The 21828-nt window shown below is 40.6% G+C and overlaps 1 protein-coding gene across 4 annotated transcripts in view; it reads right to left on the bottom strand.

Moving 5' to 3' along the window:
* The window catches only part of VRK1 (VRK serine/threonine kinase 1), an 83381-nt gene extending 63007 nt beyond the window's left edge, over positions 1-20374 (bottom strand). For 2 of the 4 annotated variants that reach the window (XM_064571544.1, XM_064571546.1), the window contains exon 1: positions 20228-20374. The gene's annotated coding sequence lies outside the window, so the exon portion shown is untranslated. Of the gene's footprint in view, positions 1-19791; positions 20105-20227 lie in introns of those variants that run through there. The other 2 variants (XM_045901497.3, XM_064571545.1) reach the window with 2 other exon arrangements.
* Between the last annotated feature and the right edge of the window lie 1454 nt (positions 20375-21828).

The following is a 21828-nucleotide window of genomic DNA, read 5'->3' as shown; positions in this document are numbered from 1 at the left end:
GCTCTAAATACTTGCAAAGTAAATTAGGATGACCAAATAGTCTGAGCATATCAGAAGTGTACTTCAGTCATTAAAAAAGTCTTCATGAAAACATAAAAGAAAAACTTTAAAGAGTCCCAGAGACAAGAAGGTTTTTCGAGACAACAAAATAAAACAGTCAAGCCATACTGTTTGACAAAATAAAAATTCTCCACAGGTTAAAAGTAGCATAAACCCGAAAGACAAATGAAAACTATATATAAAACATGACAAAAGGCTAATTTTCTAAGTAAAGATTCCTTTCTTAAAAAAAAAAAAAAAGGGACAAAAACCCAACAGAAAAATGGGGAAGTAAGGTGCAGATGGAAATTCACAGAACAAGAAATACAAAAGGCTTCTAGAAACTCCTTAGTAGGAGAATTTTCAAATCCATACAAAGTAGAGAAGCAGTATGATGAACTCCTGCATACATGTCACCCAGTTTCAACAATTATTCACACAAGGCCAATCTGTTTTTTCCCTATACCCGATCCACTTACCCCTGCAGACAGTTTCAAAGTAAACCCCACATATCATATCGTTTCATACGCAAATTCTTCTAACAGTTACTTTTTTAAAAATATAGTCACTAAATATTATCACATCTAACAAAACTGACAATCATTCTATGATATCATCTAGTAGCAAGTTTAAAGACTCCCTAATTGTCTCAAGAAGTGTCTCCTTATAGCTGATTTTTTACTTGCTGCATCTGGTGGATGTGTCTTTGAATCTCTTTAATGGACAAATGCCATCTCCCTCTTTTATGTTTTTTTTCCTTCCCTTGTCGTTTGTCTTGCAAAATTTCCCCCTTTGTGAATTTTGCTGATTGGGTCCCTCTACTGTCACTGAATGTGTTCCCCGACACCTTTTGTTACTGTTGTTGCTCAAACTGCTCCGTCATCAATCTGGTGTCAGTGCCCTTCAGTGAACACCAGGAACAAACCTACAGTGAAACCAGTTGGGAGAACACATTCCACAGGGAACAACACTAGGGTGGCTCAGTAACAGAATGTTAAAAGGAATCTATTATAGGATTTAGGCTTTGGCTGGGTAATTTGGGGGAGGATCTAAGGAAGCAGGAGCTTCCCTAAATTGGATGTCAGAAAGTGGGGTAATTCTATGACTAGGTATGTCAGGGAGGGGAGACTAGAATGAAGATAAGGCTGTAAGTGGTAAAGAAGCAGCCATCACTCATTTTGGTCAAGAATTTTGTGGACGGGGCGCCTGGGTGGCTCAGTTGGTTAAGCAACTGCCTTCGGCTCAGGTTGTGATCCTGGAGTCCCGCATCAGGCTCCCTGCTCAGCAGGGAGTCTGCTTCTCCCTCTGACCCTCCCCCCGTCTCATGTGCTCTCTCTCTCTCTCTCTCAAATAAATAAATAAAATCTTAAAAAAAAAAAAAAAGAATTTTGTGGACGACACAGAGACCTTGGCTTTGTGCCTGGTTTCATTTTATCATAATGTGAGTGAAACCCCGTCTGAGGTATGCTGTGAGATTGCTTACATTTAACCGGAGGAGGACATGGCCTGTCTACGAATGTCAGGCAGCTTCTGCAGCCAGGGCTGCTCTTTTCTCTTTTGCAATGAACAATGGAAGCCCTTTGGGTTGGCCACCATATCCTTCTGATTCAACCCCAACAGTCCTGGACGTTTTCCTTGCTTCCTAGTATAAGATGTTCCAGGTTCCTCAGGCTCATTTTCCTGTCCCAAACCTAAAATTAATCACTTCTACAAAGAGCCTGTCTTCTTTTAGTGGAAAATGGATTAGAGACCAAAATCTGGGCCCAACGATATTCACTGGTCCCAAGTTGTCATTATTTCTAGATCTTTTGAGTGGAAAAAGCTAGAAGAATTTTTTTCAAAGAGAAAATACATCACAAGTTTATATTGATATTTCTTGTTCAAATTTAGGATTATAGGGTTTTTGCTTAACTTCTTTGCCTTTATATTTGTCTCTATTCTCTGTTAAAATCCTTGGTTCCAAACAACATTAACCTAAATATTTAACTGATACATATTCTCTTTGAATCTTTATAATTTTGTAAAACATTTACATTTCCAAAACCAAAACAACACACAGTGTGTTCAGAAGTCTAGCTTTCATTCTCCAGCCTTCCTGTCCTTTCCCTCCATGTAACTGCTTTTGTTAGTTTTTAGTTTATCCTTCGTTTTTTCTTTTTAAGCAACAAATAAAATACATTTATCTGCATCACCTGTGTCTTAGGTTAAGAGGTAAAATATTATATACCTTGTCTGTCACCATGATTTCTTTCACTAACACTATATCCTAAAGATCAACAGCAAATAGGCTCAGCTTCATTAATAAAATGCAAAATAAAATTACAGTAAGACTTAATTTATCATTAAAATCACATTTTTAAGCTATTGGATTAGCCAAATTCAAAGAGTTAGAAAATACACTGGATTGGTAGGAGTATGAGGCCCATCAATTTAGCATTAGCTATCAAAATGTTACACTTATCATTAAAATCACATTTTTAAGCTATCGGATTAGCCAAATTCAAAGAGTTAGAAAATACACTGGACTGGTAGGAGTATGAGGCCCATCAATTTAGCATTAGCTACCAAAATGTTACATACACAGCCCTATGGCTCAGTCCACTTCTGGCGATTTGTCCTATAGGTACACTCACATCCTGTCAAATGTATGTGAAAATTAAGGAAGGGAAACCTCACTAAAGTGGAGTCAGGAGGCGAGAGGGGGAGCCAGACCACTCAACATCAATTACCAGAAGAACTGTCAATTACAGACCCAGCAGAAGAATGGTCAACAGAAAAGAACCATCAATTACAGGTCCCACAGGGAAAGATGTACATTGCATCTCCCACAAGAAATAGATCCCCCGGCCCAGCTCAGCCACTGAGAAACCTCAGCACCCAGAACCCTTGCTTCTCTCCAGTGGACTTTCGCTCAGAACACCCTCTCCCAGCTTCCTCTTTCTTCTCTGTAAAATGTTCCTCTCCTTTGTCGGACTAGCCTCTGGTTTTGCCACAGTTTTGCCTTGTCCTGAATTACAATTCTGTTATTTCTGAATGAATCCATTTCTGCCAGTAAAATAAATGTATTTTAAGGTTAACATGTACATGGATATTCACTGCAGCATAATATAACAAAAGACTAGAAACATCCTTAATTTACATCAAAAGGGAACTTATTAAGTGAATGATGACATATCCATAGAATGAATATGCAATTTAAAAAATGAGGTAAACCTATATACATCAATATGGAACAGTCTACAAGATACAGTTAAGTGAAAAATGTACGCTGTATATGCTCGAATATGTATGATTAGCACTCGCAGGACTTGTGCAACAATGTACCATGTATATATATAGCATATTACTGGTACCCTATATAATCAATTGGTTAGCAACAATGCCTTTGTGGTAGGCTTAGTTTCCATTCTTTATCCTCCTATACTGTCTAAATTTCTTATTGTGTGCATGTTATTTTTCAATTAAAACATTTTTTTTAAAGATTTTATTTATTTATTTGACAGAGAGAGAGACAGTGAGAGAAGGAACACAAGCAGGAGGAGTGGGAGAGGGAGAAGCAGGCTTCCCGCTGAGCAGAGAGCCCGATGCGGGGCTCGATCCCAGGACCCTGGGGACCATGACCTGAGCCGAAAGGCAGACACTTAATGATTGAGCCACCCAGGCACCCCTCAATTAAAACTTTTTTTTTTCAATTAAAACATCTTTAAAGAATTCTTCATGAATAATAAAAGAACTTGTATTACATAAAATACCAAGTAGCTCTTTCCATTGTTGTCACTTTGGAATCTGCCTGTGCTCTTTTAACATCAGGATCTGCCCAAGTCAGCCCAGCCACTGCCTCAAATTAAAAACAGAGCAATCAACTATGTAGAAAAACAACTCTCAATGCCTACATTTGCAGACAAGCCCATACCTTTGTGTTTTGATGTAAAGCCTAGGTCAGTCTTTAAAGAGCAATACAATCTGAAAGACTATTAACTGAAAGTGAATACTGACATGAAGTTCTTACATTAGTATGATCATTTATTTTTGCCCAAATAATCCTGAGTAAAAATATGGATGACTGAATCTATACAAGAAATAATCAATTAACCATTAATTACAGCTCATATATATGAATGAACTAACATATAACAATAGCTACCCTCATTATTAAGCACCTATATGACAGCCTCTACCTTGGCTAATTTAAACACATTATCTCTAACTCTTAAAATAACCATGAAACATAGGTGGCATTATCCTGACTGCATATAACAAAACTGGGAATAAGGGAAGTTAAATAATTTGCTCATGGCTTTTACAACCAATAAGTTAGCAGGACCAAGATTCAAAACACATGTATGGAAAATAAAATTTCTGCAAAAATGCCTTTTTGTTATTTAACACAAGCATTAAAAGACAGCACATACTACAGAATAAATCACTTGCAAAACAAGAAGTCTTAAGGTGGTAAAATATATGCTTTAATATTACAATCTAATACTATTACAAATGCCATTAAAACAGTATAAAAGATAAAACAGAAATACAGTCACATATTACTATAAATACCCAGCCCAGCTCTGCTGAATAAAAAGAATGACTTCCAAAGATCAAAAGAACAAAAGAAGTAATGAAATAAATCACTGATGTAAAGATCTTCAGAAAGAAGTTTTTAGTTGTTTTTTAATAAAAAAAATATTGACAAATTCAGGGAAAAAACAATGTAATAAATCACTGCAGAATATTTGAAAAAACTAGTTAATAATATATGCATAAAAACACTGTACTTGATGAGACTATCTTCAGATTCCAGTGTAAAACCCCAAACATGCTAAGGTCAGTTTCTTCCGCAATCTCTGCATCTGAATGATGGCACTCTTGTTACCATTCTTTACTAAGTGGTCCAGACAAATCAACTACTCAAAAATCTAAAGGAAAGGAAAGTGCAAATTTCAGCACTGAGTGGTGTTAAGAGCACTAGACTCTACAACCTTGCCCACATTTCCCAGTACCGTGACACTGTATTACCATTAATTGCATATATGTCACTCTCTTTTGACATATTTTGTGAGAATCTGGAAGTTAGGGACCCTGTCTAACCCTGGTATCCCAAGTCTAACACGAAGCTGTCACCTCGTGAGAAACCAACAGATTTTTCTTAAGAATGGAGTGAATTAAAGCTATGCTCCAGGTCTACCTGCTGTGAACCTAGACATGGTCCAACTTCTCCAGGTCTTTTTTCCTCACCTGTAAAATAACTTGGATTGAAGTCTAAGCCAGGAGTTTCACCTACTGATTTGTAGAGAAAGAAGCATGGTTCATTTTAGAACCAGTATGAACTATAAAAAAATATATATATATATAAACTTATTGAACTGAAAAAATAAAATAAAATATAAACTTATTAAACTGGAAGAAAAATAGAACCAGTATGAACTATAAAGGATCTATTGCAGTAATCAGGAGATGTACATTTTTCCAGTCTAAGGTATTCCACAATTATGTAGGTTGCCAAGGGAAGCTGTTGCCAAGAGAATGCAAAAGGCTTGAAAACCACCTTAACCCTCTCCCTTACTACAGAAAGAATGAATGGTCCCTGAACAAAATGAAAGAAAAACAAAGGAAAGAAAACCAAAGCAAAAGAATATTTCTAGTTGAAAATAAATCAAACTGAATTTTAAAAGGCTAATGAACTCAATAATAAAAAGACAACCCAATTTAAAAATGGGCAAAGGATTTAAACAGACATTTCTCCAAAACAGATGTACAAATGGCCAACAGCACAGAAAAAGGTGCTTGACAGCAGTAATCATTAGGGAAATGAAAACCAAACCACAGTGAGATACCACTTCACACTCACAAAGATACAAACAAAAAGAGACAATATAACAAGTACTGGTGAGGATGTGGAGATCTGAATCTACCTACAGTGCTACTGAAATGTAAAATGGTGCAGCCGACTCTGGAAAACAATTGGGCAGTTCTTTAAAAAGTTAAACATGGAGTTACCTCATGACACAGCATGTCTACTGGTAGGTACATACTTAAGAGAAATGAAAACATACAACCACACAAAAACTTGTACATAAATGTTCATGACAGTACTACTCATAATAGTCAAAACTCGAAACAACTCCAATGCCCTTCAGCGGATGAATGAATAAACCAATGCCACCTATCCGTACAACAGGATATTACCCAGCAATAAAAAGAAATCAAGTGGGCACCTGGGTGGCTCAGATGGTTGAGCGTCTGCCTTCGGCTCGGGTCATGATCCCGGGATCCTGGGATCGAGTCCCACATCGGGCTCCCTGCTCCTTGGGAGCCTGCTTCTCCCTCTGCCTCTCTCTCTGTCTCTCATGAATAAATAAAAATAAAAATCTTTAAAAAAAAAAAAAGAAAAAGAAATCAAGTACCGGCACCTGCTACAACATGGATGCGCCTGAAAACGTTACACTGGGTGAAAGAAGCCAGTTACAAAAGACCCTATATTATACAACTCCCAATTATGTAAGATTTCCAAAATGGGCATTATAGAGACAAAAGCAGACTAACAGTTTCCTAGGGCTGTGGGGGGTGAGGAGAGAATGGAGTGACTGCTCATGGGCAGGTTTCTTTTAAGGTTGATGAAAATATTGTACAAGTAGATTATGACAATAGTTGCAGTCCCCGGGAGATGCTAAAAACCACTGAACAATACTCCTTAAATGAGTGAATCGTAGGGTATGTGAACCTATATCCCCAATAAAGGTGTTTAAAGAAGTTAATGAGAAGAAAAATGTGGTATCAAGGATAATAAAGGAAGGAACAATATAGCTATACTGGAGTTATACTGTTTTATGGAAACAAAACTTTACCTTCTGAAAGAAGGGTAGAAGTTACCCCAAAGCAGGCCTCTAAGAACACACAGGAACCAGCAAACAACAGATTTCCTGTTCTGTCATCCAGGTGGTTCCTGACTACTCTACTTAGGACACAATTATAGTGTGTAAACCTGGTATTCAAAGGTACGCCGCTTTCCAGAAGCACATATGTAAGATGCTCCAGAGGGAGACTGCCTAGATGAACTCGCTGGTCACAAACAACTTCTGATGATTCATGAAACTCTACACTGTATCTGTGACTCTTAGAGAAGCTCAAGTAGAAACTAAAGTAAGGGACAAGTATAAGGAATAGTATATGCAAAAGGCTTTCAAAAACTGAACTGGTGTCCTGAACCATGGCTTACTAAAACAGAATAATGAGTTCCTGGCAGGGGACAAAAAATACCAAGAAGATCAGAAGACCATGTTCGGGCAGCGACGTGCCAACGTGATCAAAAAAGCTGTGTTTCATCAGTAGCTTAGATGAAGACCTAAATGGCATACTCATCACTAATTGGTGATAGCAGAAAGCTGGGAGGTATCATGAATACATCAGACAGAATTCAGATCTAAGGAGAGTCTAACAAGCCTAAATAAAACTGTAGAACTAGATAGAATGATCTAACAAACCAGAGCTAGAATGAAAATCAGAACACATTTCATTCAAATCCTTCCTTTTACAGATGAAGCTGAGGCCAGAAGGGTTTAATAATAAGCCCAAGTTCAGAAGGTGCATGAAAGGTTAGGTTAAGGCTAGGAATATAGGAACCCTAACTTCCAGCCGTGTCCACCTGACCCAATGCTACCTTCTACTACTCCTATGGATAAACATAATGGGGGGGGGGGTGTGGAGAGGATCTTGACCTCCCTACCTCACAACAAACACAAATCAATTCCTGGACACTCAGACCTAAATACGAAAGGTAAAATAATAAAGCCAGTAGAAGATAACATTAAAAAAAAAAAAATCTTCATGACTGTGGGGCAGCAAAAGTAAACAGGTCATAAAAAGCACTAACCACAAAGACTGATAAGATGGAATTGATTAAAATTTAGAATTTTAGTTCATCAAAAGACACGTTACAAGAGTGACATGGCAAGCCATAGGATGGGAAGACATTTTTACAATTCATATATTCAACACAGAATTCATATCCAGAATATATACAAACCCCAAAACTTCAATAAGAAAATGACAACCCAATTTGTCAAAAATGAGCAAGACTTGACAGTCACTCTGCAACACAGGATAACCAAATGGTTAACAAGTATATGAAAAGGTGCTCAAATCACTTATCAAGGAAATGCCAATTAAAATCACACTGAGATCTTCTACACAAATACGGAATGGTTAAAAAAAAATTCTAGGGGTGCCTGGGTGGCTCAGTCGATTAAGCATCTGCCTTCCGCTCGGTCATAATCCCCGCATCGGGCTTCCTGCTCGGTGGGAAGCCTGCTTCTCCCTCTCCCTCTCCCACTCCCCCAGCTTGTGTTCCCTCTTTCACTGTGTCTTGCTCTGTCAAATAAATAAATAAAATCTTAAAAAAAAAATCTAAATATTTAAATGACAGTACCAAGCAGAGGCAAGACTACAGAGCAACTAGATCTCACATACACTGTTAGTTGGAGTATAAATTGGTACAACCACTTTGGAAAACTGTCTAGCAATATCTATCCATCAAAGCTGAAGATACATACACACTATGGCAAATTACTCTTATATACCCAACTAAAATGAATATATACGTGAACCAAAAGATATGAACAAGAATTATTACAACAGCATTATTCATAACTGCTCCCAAGTAGACACTACTCAAATTCATCTGCAATACAGTGGATAAATTGTGGTATATAATTTGTGATGACTTTTAGAAATGGCCACAAATTCTGACACCTCTCTCAGAAAGACATGAGGTCTATGTTCCCTCCTCTTGAATCCTCTTGTATCTATTTCAACCAATAGTATAGCAGAGTGACATTATATGACGTTCAAGGATAAGTCACTCTCAGGAAGCTTCCTCTGGGAACCCAGCCGACATGCTGTGAAAACCCAAGGCCTGGTGGAGAATTCTACATGCAGCTGCTGTGGCCAACAATCCCAGATGATCCTCGTCTTTGAGACATCCCAGCCAAGGCACCATGCATGTGAATGAAGGAACCTCTAAATGATTCTAGACCACAACCACCGTAGAGAGCATAGACAAGCTATGCCCACCAAATTCCTAACCCACAGAATCCATGAGACAATACAATGGTTGCTGTTCTCCCCCACTAAGTTTGGAGTGGTGTGTTATGCAGTAACAGATAACCAGAAAAACAAAGCTACAAAAAAACAACAAACTACATGCAGCAAAGATGAAACTCAGACACAATGCTGCATAAAAGAAGCTTAGTAAGAAGGATTAGATATGGTAAAATTCTACTTAGTGGGCAAAACTAAGCTATAACAATAGAAGTCAGCCTAGTTGTAACCTCGGGTGGGAGTAATTACTGGAAAGAGGCACAGTAGGGGCATCTGGAGTGCTAGAATAGTGAATGTCTTGCTCTGGGTGGTGGTGATTTCAGTGTGTTCACTTTGTTTAAAAAAAAATTGCTGAGCTAGATCCTTAATAGTTGTGCTCTTTTTCCAGTATGTGTATTACACTTCAGAAAAAAAAATTTGGTAATTCAAATGGATGCAAGAGTGTGAAGAACTGAGGACGACTAATTTTCCAGGCATAACTGACTAGGTAGTACCATTAACTGAACAGTTAAATGACAGGGCAAATACATATGTGCAGAGAAAGCAGACCACGTCCTATTCATTTTGTATTCAAGCCACAGTACTTCATACAGTCACTCCAGCCTCCAAGACAGTCCTCTCATTTTCATTCTACCTTCTGCCCACCCCTCCCTTGGTATCCTTTCTTCCTTCCTTTCTCGTAAATGCCTCTTAATATCGGGGTTCCCCAGGCTTCCATCTTAATCCCCTTTTCAATCTCCATGCGCACATGCACACACATGCAAACACACAGCCCTTGCTCCTGTATTTTCAATCTCAGTTGACGGCATCATCACCTACTTCTTTTAAAAGAAACTTCCAAGTCAACCAAGAATTAATACTGCAGTTAGCTAAATCCAATAAAAAAAAAATTTAATAGGATACACATAAGCTCCCATGTTGGACCCCAAAACTAATGCCTGAGAACAGGATGAAGAAGATACAGCTTAGACATATCTACTCAACATCACCCAAGTTTGATGTATGATGTGGTCATCAAAGCTATTATATAGCTGATAATAAGAACAAAGTATGTAGAAGAAAGGTATTATTCTTCCCTACACTAATAGAAGGAAAATGCTAAACAAGAGATGCGACTCTATTTTTTACTAATTAAACCAGCCCTAGAGTACTGCATTCAATTCTAAGCACTACAGTTTAAAAATGGAATTAAATCAAAAGAAAGCCATCAATGTGGTGAAATGACATGAAATCATGCCTTGTAAGGAACAGCTAATGAACTGGAGATGTCTCAACTCAAGAAGATTGAGAAAACTTGATGATCATCTTCAGGTATTTGAAAAGACGTTATACAGAACAGAGCACCACTTGTTCTAAGTGTCTCCAAAAGACAGAATTGGGTAGGAGAAACAATAAAGAAGACTTCCACTCAATATAAGAAAAAGCTTGCTAACTTGATTAAAAACAGGATCGGCTGTCTCTAGAACAGTGATTCTCAATCTGGGATGATTTTGTCCCCATGGCCAGGGATGCTGCTAAACATCGTAGAATTCAAAGAACCCCCTGCCCCAACTAAGAATGACCCATCTAAAATGTCACTAGTGCCATGGGTGAAAAACCTGCTCTAGAGGTAGTGAGTTCCCTGTCATTGGAAGCATTCCATTATAGACCAGACAACGTGCTAATATTCAGTACATGACTTTCAAAAATGGTGGGGGATGAGCTGAAAGACGATTTCCTGTTTCAAATAATTCTCCAGAGAAAAATACCCTCAGGTATGTTAAAGCAACAACGATGGTAGTAATGATGAACACTTACTGTGGGCCAGACATTATACCAAGTAATTCAGACACACATCTCACAGTTCATTCTCACAGCCACCCTGAGATAGATATTATTTTACTCTGGTTTGATGGTAAAATCAGGTGGCCGTAATGTCATACAGGGGTTAACATTTGAACCCAGATCTACCTGACTTCAATCACATACATCGCTGTCCAAAGCACAAACATTAAATGACTTCCAAGGCTTTTGTGCTCTGGAAAACAAGTGAAGCAGCACATATTCTAGAAGTATAGACAGGGACAATGTCTGGACAGGTTTGTACTCACTGCAAACCTAGCTGGCTAGAAGAAAGAGGAAAGGATTATTTGAAGTAGTCCTGTGATGGAGAGAACAATTATCCTGATTGTCCCCAATTGCCTACTTCTGTAAGAGCCAAGAAGCTCTTATATACCCACGGAATCTCAGTCAGAAGCTGAAATTAATGATGACATCCCTTTATCCATAGGCGTGAAAGCTCAGGATGGACAGACGTTTGAACATCCCCGACTGGGAATCCTGCCCTTAACAAATACACTAGATGCAGATACATGGTTTCTTGGCTGCCTATACTCCCGCCCATCTGTCAGGATGGCAGTGTGCCTGCTCACATGTTGGTCAAACTGTCACTAGGGCATAGGTGCCAAGCAATGATAGTTTTAAATGGGCAGCTTGCATAGCACTGTAAGAGCTTGCTCTTCTGCGTAGAAAAAAAAAATCTCTGTGGTAATACTGAAGGGTTGCAATCACAAAAGAAACATTCTTGGTCAATCTCAACATTTCAGTGGGAAAAAGATCTAGGCTGGTAGAAAAGAATCAGACTAAAGAAATTAAATCAAACAGGAAAGGTACTTTGAAGACAAGCAGTCGCGCTAAAGCTTTTCACACTGCCAATCTTTCATGAACACACGTCACGGTGATCTCTTAGGCAGTAAATCCTTGCTCAAGAAGTCATCATTGTTTTCAAAAATGGGATGACATGCTTTTCCATGTTCTAAGTAAGAAAGCAGAAATGCATTGATATTTAGCAGTCTGCCTGAGATTAAGTTCTATTTGTTGGGTGATTATTTTTTAAATGACAGAAGTCCAATCAATATCCAAGATAATCTTTTAAATGCAAGAAAGCAGAAACCAAGAGATTCCCACAGATGAATAGGGAGAAAAAAAGTATAATTTGTTCAGAGAAAGAAATCAAGAAATGAAACGAGTGCTAAGAAACAAAAACTGAGTAATTTGGGTCACAAAATTAACAAATGAGGACTCAAGACCTGTCCCTGTCACATCCCCCTGACTAAAGCAAAATGTTCCCAAAGTACATGGAGGTTCCTATTTTGGCCTTAAGGATCTTTCGGATTGCTTGCGTGAAATATCCAATGTTATTATTGTCTGGAAATTCTTCCAGATTCTGACCTAAGGCTCATCCCAAATGCTGCAATTTGGAACATGTGTCCTTGTTTAGGCCTCAGTAATTTAGAAAGACTGCTGGCCCTCATTCTCTGTAGAGTTCTTCATACACAAGCGGCAGGACACACTGACTGAATAACCCGAGACTCTTCTCTGCCGTGATTAAATAAAGGCGGTGCCATTAGCTTTCCTCATCAGACTAATTTCTTAACTCTTTATGCTTTCACCGTTTAAGTTGCTCACCTCGAGGACCTTCAGGCTTGAGAAGAAATGTCAACCATGTCAACAATGAGTCAATAGAAACTACTCTTCTTCCCACATGTAAAATGTACCGAAAGTAGTATTAATTTGAAAGAGTTTGGAAGTGCAGCAGAGTTCTCTTTGCCAAAGACAGTGGCAAAAGTCTGAAATCTACCATGATTCTTCTAGAAAATACTAGGGACTTAATACCGACATTACACCACTTTTCGAGCTTTCCAGTAGACATCCTGACACAAAGCGCTAAGTCAAGGGCTATGGTTATACCCTGTTCTTCCTTGTGAACCTGTTATCGCCACACAGGGCTTACAACAACCTCTACGAATGCCCATTTCTACTGGGTCATTTTCCTGCTCAAGAACTGCAGGAGCAAATGAAACCAATTAGAGACTCTATAATCTAGCCAATGGTTATACTCATGAAGCAACTATCTTTCCTCTTCCTCCTCCCCTTCACTTACCTGCTCCCTAAGAGAGCCAGTTCTTATTTTTTCTAGGACTTGTCTTTGCTCATGCTATTCTCTAAAATGTTTTCCCACCCCTCTCAAATCAGTACATACTTAAGACTCAAGCCATGTCGTACTTTCATAAATCTGTATTAATTTTCATACTTCACTGCACACTCACTTCATTTTGGTATGACGTTTACCGTGTATGGCCAGTTGATTTTTTTTTAATAAAAGTAAAATATGAGGGACGCCTGGGTGGCTCAGTCGGTTAAGCGTCTGCCTTCGGCTCAGGTCATGATCCCAGGGTCCTGGGATCGAGTCCCGCATCGGGCTCCCCGCTCTGCGGGGAGCCTGCTTCTCCCTCTGCCTCTGTCTCTCTCTCTGTCTCTCATGAATAAATAAATAAAATCTTTAAAAAAAAAAAAAAGTAAAATATGATTCAATGAAGCAAGGGTAGTTTTTTCAACTAATGGTTTTGGAACAGTTGGACATCCATAGGCAGAAGGAAAAGAAAAACAAAGACCGAAGACCTAAACCTCATATCCTGTGCAAAAATTAACCCAAAATGGATCATAGATCTAAATGTAAGGCATCAAATTATAAATATCTTTCTGACCTAGGATTAGATAAAAGAATTCTGACACATGCATGATGCCAAAAACACAACCCACATATCAATAAGCTGGACTTCATCAATTAAAAACTTTTGGACTACAAAAGACAGTATAACAGACGAAAAGACAAGCCACAGACTGAGAGCATATATTTACAAATCACTTATCTGGCAAACCACTTGTATTCAGGATATACAAAGGACACTCTAAAATCAACAGTAAGAAAACAAACAAATCCAATCACAAAATGGGCAAAAGATATGAACAGACGAGTCACAAAAAAGATAGACATACCAAAAAAGATAGATGTTCAACATCATTAGGCATTAGGGAAATGCAAATTAAAGCCATGATGAGATACTACTGCACACCTATTATCATGGCTAACATAAAAAATACTGCCAACCCCAAATGCCGGCGAGAATGTGATGAAGCTGCATCTCTCATAGAGTGATGATAGGACTGTAAAATGGTACAGCTACAGTGGAGACATTTGGCAGTTTCTTAAGTTAAACATTCACTTACCCCACAACCCAACGTTCGCACTCCTAGGCATTTATCCTATAAGAATAAAAACATATTCACACTAAAACCTGTACATGAACACAGGCTTCTAGTTATGGAACGAATGAGTCACAGGAATAGCACAATGTAAGGAATATAGTTAATAACCTAACAGCGATATATCCTGACAGATGGCAGCTACATACTTGTGGTGCAGGTAGCAGAATGCATACATGTGTCCAGTCACTTTTGCGCACCTGAAACTAATGTAACATTGTAGCAACTATATTCAAATAAATTAAGAAAAAGAAAGAAACCCGAACGTGAATGTTCATAGCAGCTTTATGTGTAATAGCCAAAGACTAGAAAAAATCCACAGCTCCTTCAGTGGGTTAACGGTTAAATAAAATGTGGTTGAGCCATACGCTGGACAAGCACACTACTACCGGCAAAACCAGGAAATTGTCATTGATACAGTATTGGTAACTAAACTACTTACTCGAATTTCAGTTTTTACATCCTTTTTATGAGTGTTAAGTATAGTCCTAAGACAGTTCACCATGTAATGATTTGTGTAACCATCACAACAATCAGGATACAGAACCATTACTACACAGAAACTCCTTTGTGCTACCTCTTCAGAGTTAACCCACCACCACCCCCAGCCCCAACCCCACAGGAACTGATCTGTTCTCCATTTCTACAATTTTGTCACTTCAAGAATACTATATAAACAAATGATACAGTCACACACCCTTTTGAGGTTGGCTTTTTGCACTCAGTACAATGCCCGTTAAGCTCCGCCCAAACTGTCGCATGTCGACAATACTGTGCCTTTTTTTTATTATGAGCGGGTGTCCCATTATATGGCTAGACCACATTTTATTTAACCATTTACCCAGTGAAGGACAGGTGGAGTTGTTTTCGGGTTTTGGCTATTATAAAAAAAGCTACTGTGAACATTCATGTACAGGTCTTCCTGTGAGTAAGTTTTCATTTCTCTAGGATAAATACCCAAGAGTACAATTGTTAAGTATATGTTTAGCTTCTTAAGAAACTCCCAAACTCATTTCCAGAGTGTGGCTATACTGTTTTACATTCCCACCAGCAGCATGAGAGGTAATGTAAGTTTGAAAGTCACAATTTCTGGGCGCCTGGGTGGCTCAGTTGGTTAAGCGACTGCTTTCGGCTCAGGTCATGATCCCAGGGTCCTGGGATCGAGTCCCGCATCGGGCTCCCTGCTCATCAGGAAGCCTGCTTCTCCCTCTCCCTCTGCCTGCCGCTCCTCCTGCTTGTGCTCTCCCTCTCTCTCTCGTCAAATAAATAAATAAAATCTTTAAAAAAAAAAAAAAAAAAAAGGGTGCCTGGGTGGCTCAGTTGGTTAAGCGACTGCCTTCGGCTCAGGTCATGATCCTGGAGTCCCTGGATCGAGTCCCGCATCGGGCTCCCTGCTCGGCAGGGAGTCTGCTTCTCCCTCTGACCCTCCCCCCTCTCATGTGCTCTCTCTCATTCTCTCTCTCACAAATAAATAAATAAAATCTTTTAAAAAAAAAAAGTCACAATTTCTAAAATATTTTCTAAGGGCCTGAAAAACCAGTAAGATTAAACCTCTAAAATGTTATAACCTGAGCTTAGCTTGCTAAAAAAAAAAAAAATGAATTTTTTAAAACTTTTATCTTGATTCCCAAATAATAGACTTTTCCTTACTACCTTTAACAAAAAATGTATACTTAGATATAATCCCTTTGTTGCTAGCTCTGTTGCCATATTATAAACTGCAATAAGAAGTGAAAAAAAGGCAATACTGCCAACAGAAACAGTACAAGTTTGTTTCTATGTCTTCCAGCCATAGCCTATGAAGACTGAAGGTTTAACAGCACTTTCCAACTCTTAGTATTGTGAAATGTGTTCACAATGCATTTACACATAGTATCATCAAACAATGGCACTTGTTCAGCTGTTACTTGGTAACACAACTGGAGAAAAGCAATTAATCTGAAATAAAGCTGTAGTTAGCTGTAAAATTTCTAACCTCGTGATTTTTTTTAATTTTAAATATAAACGACAAAGATGGATAATGGAATCTCTTTTGGGTTCTTAAAACAAGGAGCTAGCTGTGGAGCAGACATCCTCGGGCAAACAGCAGCAAGCCAGCCAGTCTACAAAGAGATGAGATAAATGCACAGAAAGAACTCTAGCTCCCCCCAAAGAGTGGGAGGCAGGGGGTGCCGCTGTCCTTGCTCCTAACGACTTTCCAGTTCTTAGGTCCCTTGTGGGACCAACTAGCTAGTGAGGTCCTAAGACAAATGTTTCATTCCAATAAAATATGCTATTTGTTTAAAAGGTAGAGGACAGAACGCTCTTAAATCTCCCAGCTAATAACCTTGCAATTTAATTATATGACTCCACCTACTACATCATCCCACTTAAGGTATGCGGCTTTATTGGTAAATATCTTAGTATGTGCGTATATTTAATATTCCCCCTAAATATTAGCCAGTGTTAACAGTGTCTATCTTAATTTTTAAATCCTAGAGTACTGGTTCCCATCCAATGGGCCAGAAACCCATGGAGAGGCAGGAATTACTGCAAAGAACCATCAAAGTCCATGTATCTATATAAAGACTAAAGAAACAATATAATTCACACTGTGTTTTTCCAAGTTGACAAAGATGCTGTGACTAACAAATTTCTTAATAAATTTACTGGAGAATGCTACTACTAAGTAGTTTCTTGTCATTAGTATTTACTGATGAATATTAAAAATCTAACTCTTACTGGGAGGGAAGGGCACACCTCATCCCTCTCTAGGCTCTCTAGAGTGTTCCTTTTCAAAAGGGTTGCCCATGTCATCCAGAAGAAGAGTAGTAGACTGTGCTTGGTTTGAGTGCAGAGATGACAGACTACACTGGGAGAGCTGGGGCAGGAGGAATTGGGGAAGTGCATGAAATTACTTCAAAATAGCAACCTCAGTGCTAACTAAACAGCATTCAGGAACCAAGTTGGGGAAAAATTAAAGGGCACAGCCCTCTTCTCACATTTACAATGCCAAGGGGGAACATATTCACAGGAGTTTCAGTCAAGGGGCCAAACGTATTCTAGAATACAAACATATCCTAGCTAAGTGCTTTGTCAGGTTCGGTCATCTTTCTAAACTAATATTATATCCTTATTAAAAATTCCGAATTTTCTAGGGACGCCTGGGTGGCTCAGTCGGTTAAGCATCTGTCTTCGGCTCAGGCCATGATCCCAGGGTCCTGGGATCGAGTCCCGCGTCGGGCTCCCTGCTCTGCGGGGAGCCTGCTTCTCCCTCTGCCTCTGCCTCTCTCTCTCGGTCTCTCATGAATAAATAAATGGAATCTTAAAAGAAAAAAAAGAAAGTTAAAAATTCCGAATTTTCTAAATTTATCAATAACGGTGTAGTTTTTCAAATGTGTCCTATACATATATTGACTTGTTGTGTGCTGGATGCTAGACAACTGAAATCAAAAAGAATGACTTCTATTAATTTAAAACAAAGAAAACGTGTTTAAACACAACACTCCAATGGCAAGAAGAGACTATACCCAGCTAGCCCAGGTCGTGACATACAGTAGGCAGGCACATGACATCTGGTGAATAAATGAGTCTATTTCTGCTCACTCTGAAAAATAACCTCAGCAAGCGTGGAAAATATCCTACCAGTCCAAAAAATACTCTCCAGTCCTATACGGGTACCAATCCATTCTCATAACCCACCAAAACCAATTTGCATGAAAGCCTCACCCACATACACAGAGGCAGCACTTAATTCCCATTAGGTTCACTGCCTGATATATGGTGTTATCAGCATTTGCACATTTGCATAAATTCAGGACTCATCCTTCATTTGATATAAGGTAAATTTTAAAGCTTCCAGTAAGTTTTATTTTTCATATCAAAAATCCTTTCAAAATTTTATTTTTCAATTCAAAATTCTATTCATGGTACACCGTATCTTATTAGGGATGACTTTAAGGCAAAAATATACAGTTATCAAAATAAACTCTTATTTTTTCTTTTCTAGACATCTAAGACATTCACTTACATAATTATTTCACATTAGTTCTCAAATACAAAAAAAAAAAAAAGTGGCCTATTTAAGAAATTTTAGGGTCTGTCAACATTTGGAATGTACTGCTGGTTTTAAATATACACTTGCATCCTGGAATAAAACTTAGCCTAAGCCTTCCACAGAACCATTTCCTGGGCACTTAGTAACTTATTCTATGCCAGGTTCTATGCTTGACACATTACTCCATTATCCCATTTGTTTAACAAATAACCTCTCATAATTTTTGCAGTACGAAACGAGAAGCCACTACACTATAAACCTAGTATCTGTACCAGATACTAGCACTAAATTTACTTCACACAAGTTTTTTGTTATTAAATTCAAGTTGTCTTACTGTATTAAAACAGAATCGGATCAGCAATGTTGAGATGCACAGAGAATAACCATCTGTGATCGCTTCAGCAGAGAAAGCTATTATTAGGTGACTACTTAAGTCACATTCCTTCTATGGGTAGATGAACATAACCTTATCTATCCAGAAATTTAATTCCAATTACTACATGCCATTTTGAACAGCATAATCTAAATAAAATGATTATATAAAGAACCCTAGCTTCCCTCTGAAATCGCTTTAAAACTGTAGATTACATTCTCCCCAAAGAGATGCTCAGCATATGATAAAAAGGTGTTTTGAGTCTGAACTCTGAAAAATAGTGACATTTTTTCCCTCTTGTGAATTCAGACTCAAAAGATAGGCAGTTTAGGAAGGAAGGGAGGGAGGGAGGGAGGGAGGGAGGGAGGGAGGGAGGGAGGAAGGAAGGAAGGAAGGAAGGAAGGAAGGAAGGAAAAGGGGAAGGGAAGGAAAAGGGGAAGGGAAGGAAAAGGGGAAGGGAAGGAAAAGGGGAAGGGAAGGAAAAGGGGAAGGGAAGGAAAAGGGGAAGGGAAGGAAGAAGGGAAGGGAAGGGAAGGGAAGGGAAGGGAAGGGTGGGAGGGAGGGAGGGAGGATTAATGAGGCTCGTCCACAGCTCCCTAAAACCGCCACCCCAACAGCAAAACTGGTATTTCCAAGTTGTTCCAAGAAAAAAAGACGGGGGAGGGAAAGGGAAGAGACGATACAAAAAAAACCAAAAATGAGTGACTTGACAAAAAAGAAGTTAGAAAAATGGATGGCCTCCACATCCACAGGAACCTAGTGTCTGCCTCTCAGCCCAACGCCCCTGGTGCTGTCCGTCGATTTTAACTGCATCACCTAAGAGCTTTGAGCCCAGAACCAAAAACTACTTCGGCAGTAGGAAAAACTATGTGTTGCCCTCAGATACAGCTGCATCAGTAAAGGGTGCCACCGAGTCAGCCAGGGAGGGAGACAGAAGGCACACGAAATCCCTTACGGTATAAACGACTCACGGAGCTCCACCGCCTTGCACCACGCCCTCCGGGGCAAGCTCTTTCCTGGCCTTCCCCGGACAGACAGGCTGGTAAGGGGACAGTCCCCCACCCTAAGTTCCCGGGCCCGGAACGCTATCCTCAGGGGGGCAGGCTCCCTCTCCGCTCTCAGCTCTCAAGTCAAACGTCACCCCCTCTGGGATGCCCTTCCTCACCCCCATCACTCTGGCCTACGATCGCCTGTCCCGCTTTCAAGGGAGCTTCTCGGGGTCTGCAAACTGTAGCATTTGCTTCTATTCGGCGTTTCCCCTCCCGAATGTGAACTTCAAGATGCCGGAGGAACCTCGTCGGTCCCTGCTGGCACCCGGCCCCCGGCCCTGAGACTGGGCCCCGAGGGCCCAGGACGCGAGGCAGGTCTGAGCGCGCGAGAACGAGCAGCTAGGCCGGAGGAGGGGGGCGGGGCAGGTGCAGGAAGCCGGGGCCGCTGCTGGGCCCGAGGGGAACCTGCAGGAAGGGACGCCCGCGCGGCGCCGCCCGAGGTCACGGCCGCCCGGCCGCCCGGCGCCAGCGCCGGCCCAGCCCCCGGCCGCCCCTCCGCGGTCACCGCTCGGCGCCCGCGCCCTCGCACCGCGCCGCCCGCGGCCTCCCTACCGCGAGCCGGAGACGCGCCGCCTTCTGCACTGTACGAACTTCCCGCCGCTTTCGCCGACTTGCAACTCCACGGCGGCGTCGGCCCCGTCACACACTGCAATATAGAGCCTTCCGATTGGCCGAGGGCGAGCGGGAGAGGCGGGGCAGCCGCGGAGCGGGGCGGAGCCCGCGCCAGCCCGCACCGCCTCCCCACGCATGCCGGGAGTTGTGGGCCGGCGCTCCCGCTGCATGCTGGGAAATGGAGTCTTTCCCGGGCTCAAAATGATCCGGGTCCCTCCGCCCGCCTGAGCTTCCGGGAAGTGTGGTTTACTGCCTGCGAGTCAGTCTTGATGAGATACTGTACCCTCCGGTGATGTTGGAACCGAAATAAGTATTGCCAGTGTTCGCAGTAGTTTGATTTATTAAATTAAGTGTGTTGGCAAAGGGTTGGATGTAGTAGAAGCCCTATAGTCCCGTGGGCTAAGGGTCTCCTCTGCCTACTTGCGCTCGCGTTTTCCCACCTTCTGCTCCACCACCCTGGAAGGCTCGTCCCCCAGCAGCTTGGTTCAGTGCACTACGGCCTGGGTCTGGAATCGAACAGCCCGCAATGCAAACCCTAAGCTCTTTCACTTTGTAGCTTTGTGACCTAAGGAAAGTTACTTAACTCCTGTGAGTCTTGCTTTCCTGTTTCGGTCAGGATTAAATGAGATGATCTATAGACAGTGCTTTGCACATAGTAGGTGCTCAATAAATAGTAGATAATATTAATATTATTCTACCCAACGATTGTCATACATCTAAATCCTAACTGTTTCAAAGCCTACTTCAATGTCTACCTAACCTTCCGTGGCATCTCATCTATTATCTTATGCCATGGTTTCCTTTGTATTTACAATAAATTGTCTAAACCTCCATCAGCCATGCAGCTGTAAGCTTACTGCGGACTGGAACAATGTTCTAGCTCAAAATCACCAAATCCATAGGCAGAAGGATATTAGTGAGAAGGGTCATTGATGAGGATAGGTGTTGTTGGCAAGGTCACCTCCAGTTGGCTGGTCCCTCAGCTGAAGGAGCAGTGGCTCCCTGGCCCTCCCCTCCAGCTTACAGTGACAGCTACCTCCCTTTGTGCCTCAGATCTGCAGACAAATACCACAACTACTCTGAGCCACAAGCTATTGTTCCACTCCTGTGGTTCCCACACCCACACTTTTGTTAATAGTCTCCTTGCAAATAAACCCTCCTCAGATCATCTTATCTCAAATGTGTCATCTGCTTTCTGTTGAGACCCCAAAGGAAACACATGCACAAGGTGAGCACTCAATGAGTATTTGTCAGCAAAGAGGTCTCAAGATTCACACATCTCATGGGTGTGGAATTCCCCAGCAAGACAATGTGTCTAGAATCCATTGAGAAAAAGACACTCTACACATACATATACACACACACACACGTACACACGCGCATGGACTCATGTGCTAAGAAGACTTGGAACAGGACTTATCTTTCACATTGTGACCATGTTCCCCTAACCTCAACAAACGCATATGGAAGAAATGTCCCTGCTTCCACGCTGGGTTCACAATTGGCTGGCCTTAAAGCACAATTAAGCCAGCAGCAGTGCA

Source organism: Mirounga angustirostris, unplaced genomic scaffold (assembly GCF_029215605.1).
Source record: "Mirounga angustirostris isolate CCGP_5_RB_7025 unplaced genomic scaffold, mMirAng1.0.hap1 SCAF_9, whole genome shotgun sequence".
Classification (NCBI taxonomy): Eukaryota; Metazoa; Chordata; class Mammalia; order Carnivora; family Phocidae; genus Mirounga; species Mirounga angustirostris.
Note: the sequence above shows the minus strand (reverse complement) of the source record. Positions and strands in the feature narration are given on the sequence as shown.